This window comes from Sarcophilus harrisii, chromosome 5 (assembly GCF_902635505.1).
Source record: "Sarcophilus harrisii chromosome 5, mSarHar1.11, whole genome shotgun sequence".
Classification (NCBI taxonomy): Eukaryota; Metazoa; Chordata; class Mammalia; order Dasyuromorphia; family Dasyuridae; genus Sarcophilus; species Sarcophilus harrisii.
Window position 1 is genome coordinate 37,255,663 of NC_045430.1, and position 12,561 is coordinate 37,268,223.

The following is a 12,561-nucleotide window of genomic DNA, read 5'->3' on the forward strand; positions in this document are numbered from 1 at the left end:
TCACTTAACCCCAGTTGCCTCAGCAAAAAACGAACAAGAAAAAAAATAATTCATATAGTTGGAAAGTCACAAACCAACTTGTTTATTTGAGTATTGACTTATTGGAAAAAAAAGTAACTGTTTTTTTTGTTTTTGGAAAGAGATTTAACTTGTTATTTAATTCAAGTTATGTTTTCCCACTTCCCCTCCCATTATAGCATTTTGCTGGCTTAAGAAAATGTGTAGAATTTTCTCTGTTTTTTGTAATTCTCTGCTCAGAATATAAATGTTCTGTCTTTTTTGTATGTGTGTGAAAATGTAAAATTACAGCCCCATTTGTCATCACTAGCCAGGAAAGGCCCGTTTAACATGTATTCTTTCCAGCATTTCTGTTGGGGAGATAACCAATCTTTCAAAGAGGCAGAAAAATTTCCACACTTAAAATTCAGCAAAGGCCAAAAAAAAATGGAAATGAAAAGTTTTTAATGGGAAATGGAAAATTATGTTTGTGGCAGATATATTTAGATCTAGATGGAAGCAGGACCTACTGAATCTATTTTATATATAATTAGTTTGAATAAGAAAACTAAAGCCATTGAAAGGTTTGCAAGTTAATAACAAAATTAACGGCAGTTAATATTTGGTGAATTAAAATCAGGGAGAGTGATGGAAGACTAAAAAAAACATGCTAGTGGGTTGCCAATAAAATGTCAAACAGGTTGGTTTTTGTTAAGTAAATCAGTTACATCTACATATTTTTTAAGTTGAAGAAAAAGGTCAGTGATTTTTTGAGTTTTCAAAACAAATTTTGACACTTGAATCATTTGCTAAGAGAAGTATGATCTTGGATCTTTGTGTTTCACTTCAACATATGCGAAAAGTAATTCCCCATAGACTTGTTTTAAGGAAACTTCTGTGTAAACTTTAAATCCATGCAGAAAATGTGAGTTTTTGATATATCTTGGTCAAAAAAGGCAGAACATTTATGCTCTAATCAGAGTTACAAAAAACACAGAAAATTACACATTTTCTTAAACCATCAGAATGCTATAATGGGACGGGGAAGTAGGGAAACATAGCTTGAATTAAGTGAGTTAAATGTTTTTCCAGGAAAAAAATTCAATATATATTTTTTTTCAATAAGATATCAGGAAAGGCATTATCTCAGTGAAGCAATCACTTTTTCAATCCTCAGGTATGCTAAACATACTTGAAAGTTTGACTTTTGGCCCCGGAAAGGAATGTTTAGTTTTATTTCAGGTTAACAGCTGTCTAAGATTCTCCAGGCTGACCTCAGGTAAGCCACCATGGGCAAGCTAACATGATTTTTCCTCAGCAAGACCCTAATGAAAACATCATTTTTCACTCTTACAGAGCAATGTTAATTAAACCACCAGAGGGTGCTCTCATCTAGTGAGTGTTCAGCATCTGCCTTAGAACCAAAAAATAAACCACTTTAGTTTTAATTGATTGTGAATAGTTGGATATTCATTTGCAATTAATCATTGGTTGGGAGGATCAAGGAGCAAACATGACAGTGGCCTGGTCAATATTCATTGACTCAAATTGTCCAACATTGGAATATGGGGTAAATTTAACAACATTTAAATATTTTAATATTTAACAACAACTTGCATTCTGGGGATTAAAATGTTCTTTAGCAATTAAATCACAGAGTCTGAGGATCAGAAAGTGTCTGCTTATTCAACCAGTATCCGAAAGGGATGCTCACTGTACAGTTCTCGACATGGTCAAAGGAGCATTGATGCATAGATTTTCAGCTAGAAAGGAAACTTAGAAAGGCTATCAGATTCAGCCCTGGTTTTGTTTTTTTTTTTTTAATTTCCCAGTTTTTTTTTTAATATTTATTTTTTTTATTATAATAACTTTTTATTGACAGAATCCATGCCAGGGTAATTTTTTACAACATTATCCCTTGCACTCACTTCTGTTCCGATTTTTCCCCTCCCTCCTTCCACCCCCTCCCCCAGATGGCAAGCAGTCCTATATATGTTGAATATGTCCTAGATAAAATATATGTATGCAGAACCGAACAGTTCTCTTGTTGCACAGGGAGAATTGGATTCAGAAGGTAAAAATAACCCGGGAAGAAAAAAATGCAAACAGTTTACATTCATTTCCCAGTGTTTTTTCTTTGGGTGTAGCTGCTTCTGTCCATCATTGATCAATTGAAACTGAATTAGGTCTCTTTGTCAAATCCACTTCCATCAGAATACATCCTCATACAGTTTTGTTGTTGATGTATAAAACGATCTCCTGGTTCTGCTCATTTCACTCAGCATCAGTTCATGTAAGTCTCTCCAAGCTTCTCTGTATTCATCTTGCTGGTCATTTCTTTTAGAACAATAATATTCCATATCATTCATATACCACAATTTACCCAACTATTCTCCAATTGATGGACATCCATTCCTTTTCCAATTTCTAGCCACTACAACCAGGGCTGCCACAAACATTTTGGCACATATAGGGCCCTTTCCCTTCTTTAGTATCTCCTTGGGGTATAAGCCCAGTAGTAGCACTGCTGGATCAAAGGGTATGCACAGTTTGATAACTTTTTGCAGCCCTGTTGTTTTAAAGGTGAGACAGATCCAGAGGGATTGAGATTTGCCCAGGATCGTACAGCTAATTAGTGGCTGAATTAAGCTGAGATCTTCCTGATTGCCCCACCCAATTTATTTGATTAATGTCTATCGATGTGGAGAAACTCTCTGTCCCTGAAGAGAATCCATCCTACTTCTGGACAGTCCTGAGTATTAGGGCTGTTTTTCCTCATGTTTGCTTCTTTGAAACCTTCATCCATCACTCTGGGTTCTGTCTTTTGGGATCAAACAGAAGTCTGATTCTTTTGGACAGCCTCTCAACTACTTGAAGACAGTTATTATGACTCTTGTTTGTTTTTTTAAGAGGGATTTCAGCCTCACAGGTAGTGTTAAGTATCTGAGCCTGGATTTGAACTTGGGTCTTCTTGACTCCGGTGCTCTATCCACTACACCATCTAACTGCCCCATGATCTTTTTTTCCCAAGTGAAACATCCTTTCTCCCTTTAACGGCTCCTCTTATGGTCTAATCACAGGGTCCTTTATCCTGATTGTCCTACGGCATCTAGAATTGAATAATCTTAGCCTCCCATTTTGCAGATAAAAATATTGAGAAAATGACAAGCAAAAATAGGGTCAGATCTTTTTATAGAAAAACCTCTCCATCTACAGATGGAAGCTCTTTCCTTTTATAATAGATTCATTGCCACAAATGCATGATTATGTCTTTAAAGAGACAAGAGTGTGATGAAAAAGTTAGATTTTTAACATTTTTACTGATTGTTGGTGCCCAAATTCAAGGCAGCATTGTCTTTTTGTCCTCATGAAACATTGCCACAGGATCCTGTCTTTGTTCTTTTGCTAAAACCTAGGCTCCATGTATTGCAACAATCACCCCAAATGATTGTTTTTTTTTTGTAAATGGCAAAAGGGGTGAACATAATACACATCTGTGTAGTTGGAGATATGAGTAATGGAGTTATAATCATTTCAAGAAGCCATAAGGAATAAAGGAAGGAAAAATCTGATTAGATTTCCTTATTGTTTGTTTTCCTAATCTTTCTCTGAGGTAAGTCTTATCTCTTTCTATCCATGAAGATTTTCTACATCATAAATCTTAAATTTATTTCCAGTTTTTTCTTTATTTTTTTACTTTATCACCATGGGAATAAGAATAATAAATTTATTCATTACATCAGATTTTAAATTATTCAGAAATTTTGGCCATATCTCTCTTAGTTGGGTAAATATTCATAGCCTTAGATTAATATTGATTAACTGCCTACAGGGTATATGCATGGCCTCATACTAGGCATGATAAAGCACTCAATTTAGAAATGAAATATTTTATTCTGACAAGTTTTACATAATGATATGCTCTTGCCCATATATTTTATTGCAGTAAATTTGCAATGACTGCCATGTCAAGAATGTAGCTGATTAACCTGCTTCCAATGAATAGGAAAATGCTGCACTTTGAGAAATTAGCAATCCAGGAATATGGAGAGAGAACTCCAGGATCAAACTATTTTAAATTACTGTCTAAAAATCTTGTTAAATTTTTGGCCTAAATGTCATTTACAAATATAATGTGTTGTGATCAAATGTAAAAGCTTTTTGAGAAAGTTTTATCAGAACCAAGTTTGTCTTGTCCTGTGTTAATGACATTACTAAATGAGTTACTTGAAAACAACTGAAGTATATCAGACTTTGTATGTAGATTTTATGCAAACCCAGTAGAACAACTAGATTCTTTTTGGGGAAAAAAATGGGAAGTCTCCTATTGGAAAAGGAGAATTGAAAATCACTCTCCATTTAATTCCATCATTACTGAATGCTTGCCATGCATAAGGAAGACATTGTGCTAGACCCTATGGGGCCCACAAAAATGTATTAGGATTAAGTCCCCTAAGGAGGGCAAGGAGAAGTGAGGAGAATTTGCCATTGCATCTACAAGATCTTGGATAGATTAATTATTTGGAGGGAATTTCAAAGTCTTCTAGATCAGCCCTCCCTCCTCTGATATGGTTTCCTAATCTCTGAGGTTAAGTCTTATCTTTTTCTGTCCATAAAGATTTTCTACATCATAAATCTTTTTTTTTCATAGCTTTTTATTTACAAGTCATACGTATGGGTAATTTTACAACATTGACAATTGCCAAACCTTTTGTTCCAATTTTTCCCCTCCTTCCCCCGACCCCTTCCCTTAGATGGTGGGATGACCAGTAGATGTTAAATATATTAGAGTTACATCATAAATCTTAAATTTTCTTCCTTCCTTCCTTCCTTCCTTCCTTCCTTCCTTCCTTCCTTCCTCCTTTCTTTCTTTTCTTTCTTTCTTTCTTTCTTTCTTTCTTTCTTTCTTTCTTTCTTTCTTTCTTTCTTTCTTTCTTTCTTTCTTTCTTTCTTTCTTTCTTTCTTTCTTTCTTTCTTTCTTTCTTTCTTTCTTTCTTTCTTTCTTTCTTTCTTTCTCTCTCTCTCTCTCTCTCTCTCTCTCTCTCTCTCTCTCTCTCTCTTCCTTCCTTCCTTCCTTCCTTCTTTTCTTTCTTTTTCACTTATCTCTAAGGAGCTTAGATGTGAAGCTAAAGCCTATAGATGTGAAAAGCATTGCTTTATATATAAGTAACTTACTAAGGGCTCCTGATTCTCAGTCTAACCAAAACAGACACAGTCACAGATTAGTTGAAGACTTAAATTCTGATTCAGGAACAAATGAATTTTTGGGCCCATGGCATTCTGGGAAACAGGAAAAGCCAAACTATCCTTAGACCTGTGCATTGCTTTTTTTTTTTTTTTTTTTTTTTTTTTTTTTTTTAATAGCCTTTTTATTTACAGGATATATGCATGGGTAACTTTACAGCATTAACAATTGCCAAACCTCTTGTTCCAATTTTCACCTCTTACCTCCCACCCTCCCTAGATGGCAGGATGACCAGTAGATGTTAAATATATTAAAATATAAATTAGATACACAATAAGTATACCCGACCAAAAGCGTTATTTTGCTGTAGAAAAAGAATCAGACTCTGAAATATTGTACAATTAGCTTGTGAAGGAAATCAAAAATGCAGGTGGGCATAAATATAGGGATTGGAATTCAATGTAATGGTTTTAGTCATCTCCCAGAGTTCTTTCTCTGGGCGTAGCTGGTTCAGTTCATTGCTGCTCCATTGGAAATAATTTGGTTGATCTCGTTGCTGAGGATGGCCTGGTCCATCAGAACTGGTCATCATATAGTATTGTTGTTGAAGTATATAATGATCTCCTGGTCCTGCTCATTTCATTCAGCATCAGTTCATGTAAGTCTCTCCAGGCCTTTCTGAAATTATCCTGTTGGTCATTTCTTACAGAACAGTAATATTCCATAATATTCATATACCACAATTTATTCAGCCATTCTCCAACTGTTGGACATCCATTCAGTTTCCAGTTTCTAGCCACCACAAAAAGGGCTGCCACAAACATTCGTGCACATACAGGTCCCCTTCCCTTCCTTATAATCTCCTTGGGATATAAGCCCAGTAGTAACACTGCTGGATCAAAGGGTATGCACAGTTTGATAACTTTTTGAGCATAGTTCCAAACTACTCTCAAAATGGTTGGATTCGTTCACAACTCCACCAACAATGCATCAATGTCCCAGTTTTCCCGCATCCCCTCCAACAATCATCATTATTTTTCCTGTCATCTTAGCCAATCTGACAGGTGTGTAGTAGTATCTTAGAGTTGTCTTAATTTGCATTTCTCTGATTAATAATGACTTGGAGCATCTTTTCATATGACTAGAAATAGTTTCAATTTCTTCATCTGAGAATTGTCTGTTCATATCAACTTTGACCATTTTCAATTGGAGAATGGTTTGATTTTTTATAAATTAGAGTTAATTCTCTATATATTTTGGAAATGAGGGCCTTTATCAGAACCTTTGACTGTAAAATATTTTCCCAGTTTATTGCTTCCTTCTAATCTTGTCTGCATTAGTTTTGTTTGTACAAAAACTTTTCAGTTTGGTATAATCGAAATTTTCTATTTTGTGATCAGTAATGATCTCTAGTTCTGCTTTGGTCATAAAGACCTTCCCCTTCCACAGGTCTGAGAGGTAAACTATCCTGTGTTCCTCTAATTTATTAATAATTTCCTTCTTTATGCCTAGGTCATGAACCCATTTTGACCTTATCTTGGTGTACGGCGTTAAGTATGGATCAATGTGCATTGCTTTTTCTATAGTTACAGTGATGTGGTAGAAAAAGGGCAAAAGACACCAAGAATCTCCCAACTTTCAGGACTACCTACAAGCATTTTCCTTGTCGTCATAATAATAGCTAACATTTACATGGTACTAGCTATGCTTCAGGCACTTCAGACATAATCATAAAACCTAACCAGTTAAGTTTCTGTAAAATAAATTGCTCTTCCCATTCTCTCATCATTCTACCTGACTTTTAGTTACTTTTGGTCTGCTATATTACAAGTGGCATTGATACCCAAGGTAATGATACTGATTTGAAAAGACCTCTAAGATAACAAGTATACCAAAAACAAACAAACAAACAAACAAACAAACAAACCCAACAACAAAAATAACAAAAAAAAGAGATTCTTCTTGTCTTCTTGTTTTCTGGCATACTTTATCTTCCCTGCTCCTCCAAAATCTGTTTCTTTGGCCTATGATGGTCCCTATTTTAAAAACCAACTAATCATTTTTTGGGGGATAATTAGTCATAATTGAGTGCCATAAGTTACAAAAAAAAGTATTTAAATGTGACTATTTAATTTTCTGAAGTCATATATTTTCTTTTTAAAATTACATTTTTTCCCCCACTTTACAGCATTTTTTTTCTCACTCTCTCACCTCCTCCTTGGGGAAAAAATAAAAATCCTTTTAACAAATATGCATAGTCAAGCAAAAAAATTCCCATATGGTCCATGTCTAAAAATATGTCTCATTCTGCATTTTTAGTCCATCACCTCTCTGTAAAGAGGCGGGTAGCATTCTTCTATTTTTGTCCTCTCAAATTGTGGCTGCTCATGACACTGATGAAAGGTCTTAAGTCTTTCAGAATTTCCTATTTTTACAGTGTTGTAGCATATTTTGTTCTCCTAGTCTGATGGCATAAATTAAAGAAGTATTTCTCCATTGCATTTAAATATGGTGCCTGTTTAGAATTTTCTTCAGAAATCGTGCTTTGAATTGAATTCCCCCAAATAAGTTGTTAATTGAATATTATAATGGAAGAAAAGGATTGGCTCAATTATATGTTAGCATTTGGGACACTGCTTTGATTTTCTATTGTGCTCTTTGACCTCTCACAAGAAGAAGTTATAACCCTCTGGAAATGAAATCAGAAAGCTTATTGATGTATTTTCTTCTGTGGCCAAGAGAGGACAGCATTCATTTTGTTATTGTTGAGTTATTTCAATCATGTATGACTCTTTGTGATCCCTTTTGGGATTTGGGGAGCAAAGAAGTGATTTTATATTTCCTTTTCTGGCCCATTAAACAGATGAGGAAACTAAGGCAACAGGATTAAGTAGCTTGTCCAGAGTCACACAACTAGTAAGTGTCTGAGGCCAGATTTGAACTCAGGAAGAAGAATTAATTGACTTCAAGGCTGGCACTCTGTGCACTATGGTGTCACCTAGCTGCCATTGTATTCATTTTGAGTTGATAATTCCCTTTATTTATACTTCCCCCCCCCCCCAATTCCCTTAAGTGCTTCTCAATTCTCCCAAGGTCATTCTCAATTGGGACCCCATTTATAGATGAAGAAATTTATGGTTTCAAAACAAAATTCTGAGGCAGGAAACTCAGTTACTTTTGAATATCCTCTGTATTTAAAGTCAGGTGAATGTCATTTTCTTTATCTAGTAAATATATGTTCTTGAGAAGCAACATGGAATAGTGGGTAAAGTAACTCCAGTGACTTGGAGGCAGAATTTGGAAGGTTTAAATGGAGATTCTCTCTCTCTCTCTCTCTCTCTCTCTCTCTCTCTCTCTCTCTCTCTCTCTCTCCTCCTCTCTCTCTCCCTCCTGTCTTTCTCTCTCCTCTCTCTCTCTCTCTCTCTCTCTCTCTCTCTCTCTCTCTCTCCTCTCTCTCTCTCTCTCTCTCTCTCTCTCTCTCTCTCTCTCTCTCTCTCTCTCTCTCTTCTCTCTCTCTCTCTCTCTCTCCTCCTCTCTCTCTCTCATAACAGTATTTTATTAAAATTTTATTTTTTTAATATTTTCCCCAGTTACATACAAAACAAAAAAAAGTTTTTAACATTTGTTTTTAAAACTTTTGAGTTTTAGGTTCTTTCCCTTAACCCCATCCACAATTAAACCACACGTGAAAATATGCAATTATGCAAAACATTTCCATAAAAGTTAAATTGTGATAGAAAACATAGATCTTTCACCCTAATAAAAAATAAAAATCCTCAAGAAAAATTAAGTTAAAAAAGAGAGAGAAAGAGAGAATGCTTCAATCCTTCTCAATCAATTCCTTCTCTGGGCATGAATAGGATTTTTCATCATAAGTCCTTAGTCGTGGATGATTGTATTACTGAGAATAGCAAAGTCATTTACAGCTGGTCATCTATGGAAGATCTCTTAATAATTGCATATCATATTCCTAATTCCTGGATTGTAAATCATGAGCATGTGATACTCATAAATAGAGTGAAAATAAAGGCAGTTATGATGTAATATAAGTCTGTGGCTCTGATTGTGTGCAAAGGGTGGACCAGAGATTCAAATATGTGCCTTATGGGTCCTAGAGTGTGGTTTTTTAAATCAATATGCAGCAACATAGATCCTTATGTGCATATCAGTGGCCCCCATTTCTATTTGAATTTACACCCCAGGAATGGACAGCCAGAAGAACCTAACTCTGCTGTTGCATATGTTTATTGGGTATCAGCTAGAAAAATAAAGAGAAAGAAAGAAAGGAGAAAAACAGGTCATTTTTTTCTCTTTTAGGCTAGACTTGTCATTTAATTGGTTCAGAGAATTCCTAGAGTGGAAAATCCATTCAGCACAAAATTTCTATAGTTTTATTTTTATAATATTTTTATCTCATTAAATATTTCCTAATTGCATGCAAAAACATTTGATTCTTCTTTGAAAAATTTGAAAATTTTGAGTTCCAAATTCTCTTTGTCCCTCTCACCTCTTCCCTATTCATTGAGAAAGCAAGCTATACGGAATCAATTATATGTGAGGTTATGAAAAACATATTTCCATATCATCTGTGTTATAAAAGAAAACATGTATACATATACATAGAGACACATTCCCAAGAAAATAGAATTTAAAAGTATGCTTTAATGTATATTCAAGATTTTTTTTTTATCAGTTCTCTCTTGAGAGATGAAGGAGATATCTCTTTGAGCTGAACCTTATAGGGTTCCAAGGAACAGAGGAAGTAAGGAGGGCACACTAGATAGGGGGAAACAGCCTTTGCAAAGGCATGGAAGAAGGAAATTTAATGTGTATGGAGAAACAGGACAGGTGGGCTAGAATGTAGAGTTGATAATGGATAGAGAGTCAAGAAGACTCAACTTCCCAAGTTCAAATGTGGCCTTAGACACTTAACATGTCTTAGCTGTGTGATCCTGAGCAAGTCACTTAACCCCAATTGCCTCAGCAAAAAACACAAAAACCAGATAGAAATCACCTGCACATTGAGTTCTAAACATTATGCAAGGAGATCATCAAAATAAACAAGAGTTGAAGACCAAGATCTCAGGGGTACTTCACACTTACCCTAATCTCCCATCTCTCAGCCTATGCTACTAGTGCTCCTCTGGTTTCTCTAGAACCAACTGGGCTGGTCTCAAGAGAAGTGAGTGGAGTCAAAGTTCTGTAGATCTTTTCAAAGTTATTTTGTCTTTGTTTCAAGGGACCTGGATAAGTCACTGCTTTGCCTGCATTCTGCTCTCCAGCCTCTTAGGGCTGCAGCAGCATCACCTATGTATCAGCCCCTCCAGCTTTTTTGATTTACCTTGGAGACATCCACTTGCCATTGTACCCATCTTCACTTGGGTGCTCTTTTCACTGCTGCCAATAGCGAGGTAGCCTGGGGTTCCTCCCATCACCAGCTTCTTTTGCCCCTGACTGACAGATTGTTATTGTTGTCTCTGGCAACCAGGCTTTGTGTGCAATTGTTAGGTCTGCCTCTGAGCCATACATGGAACTTCATTACTCGTTCTCAGCTCCTTTCGGTGATAACTCGATTTACCCGAGAAAAAAGCTAATTTCATTTAGTGAATTATCTTAGTTTGGGTCTTTCTATTTGGAACCCTCAAAATATAAAGGAATGACCTTAAATAATTCTAGTTTTTCTTTCCTGATGAATGCATTCAATGTCTAAAGGGGAAATTTCTATTTAAGCTCATCACAGCCTTTATAAGTCCATCATAGTATAAAAATATCTTTCCAGCTGCTAGTGAACCTCATTAGCACAGAACACAGGCACAAAAATCATCACAGTGCTTAGACAGCTGTTGGCAAAGTGTTTTCAAACATGAGTTTACTGCAAAGGGATCTTGCTTATTAATATAGTATTTTCATGAGATGTATTTAATATTGTCATATTTTTTTAAGTTCAGCATTTATTTGGTACCTTTTATGAGCAGATCACTATGCAAGGTGCTTTGGGGGAAAATCAGTAAAATAATTGTGGCCCTCAGGAGAGATAAGATGTATTCAATATAAGCCAGTTCCTTAAAAATAAATTTTTATGGATGTCTTTTTTTAATATTACAAAAATTTTCACCAGGATCCTCCCCCTCTCAGAAAGTCATCCCATATAATAATATTTTTAAGGAAAAAAATGTAATATTAATCAATACATTAAAAAGTCCATAATGTGTACAGTGCATCCCACCCACCTCCATAAAAGAATAATAGGTGAAGTATCTTCTCATATCTCTTCTTTGGAGCCATGTTGTTTTCTTAGAATTTTTAAAAATTACTTTTTGATTATTTAGTAGTTTTTCTTTTTGTTTACTTTGTTATTTGTCATTGTGTATATTATTTTCTGTTCTGTTTCTTCTTATTTCACTTTGCATAAGTTCATATAACTCTTTCTTGGCTTCTCTGTAATCATCATTTTTTACAGCACAATATGTGCCACAGTTTGGTCAGCCAGTCCCCCAGTTGATGGACATAGACTTTATTTCCAATTCTTTGCCATCACAGAAAGTTTAGCTGTTTACATAGGGATTTTGAGTTAACCTTCACTAATGTCTTCCCTCGTACATCATCTTGGTTTGGGGATGAGTCTTGTGTTCTCAAAGGCCAGAATCAAGCTCTTGAAGGTTCATCCAAACTGGAATGGCTTTAAGGACCAGTCTTGAATGAGCCTGTTGGTGGAGGACCAACTTAGGTAAGCATTGAGAGGCTCATCATTGAAAAGATGGTCCATTTTTTTTGGCCAATAAAACTCATGAAGGCTACAGACAGGTGATCTGTGAAAATAGAGTGAGAAGCCAGCACGGCATAATTGATAGAGCCTTACCCTGGGGGTCAGGAAGGTTCATATCCCATCTCAGAACTTTACTGGCTTTGTGGCCCTGGGCAAGTTACTTATCATGTCTGTGCCTTAAGTTCCTTATTTATAAAATGAGGGGGTTAGACTTGATGATCTCACTGTCCTTGGAACTATGAATAAAGACAAAAACTAGTCCAGACCTCAAGAAGCTTATAGTCAATCAGAAGAGATAGCACATATGTCTATAAATTTCATTGGGATTTCATTGGTATAGAAATTTACCAGTTGAGGAGTAGAGTATTATATAGTTTATGTAAATATATATATATATATATATATATATATACACATATATATATGTGTGTGTGTGTGTAATAAATATAAATTAAAAGAGGAAAAGTGACTTATTCAACATCATTAGAGTATAGGTTTAAAATTGGAATGGACCTTAGAGGTCACCTGAACTAGCTTTCTAATAGATCAGGAATGTCAGCTAATCAATCAACAAACATTTATACCTACTATGTAACAAGTATTATGCATGGCA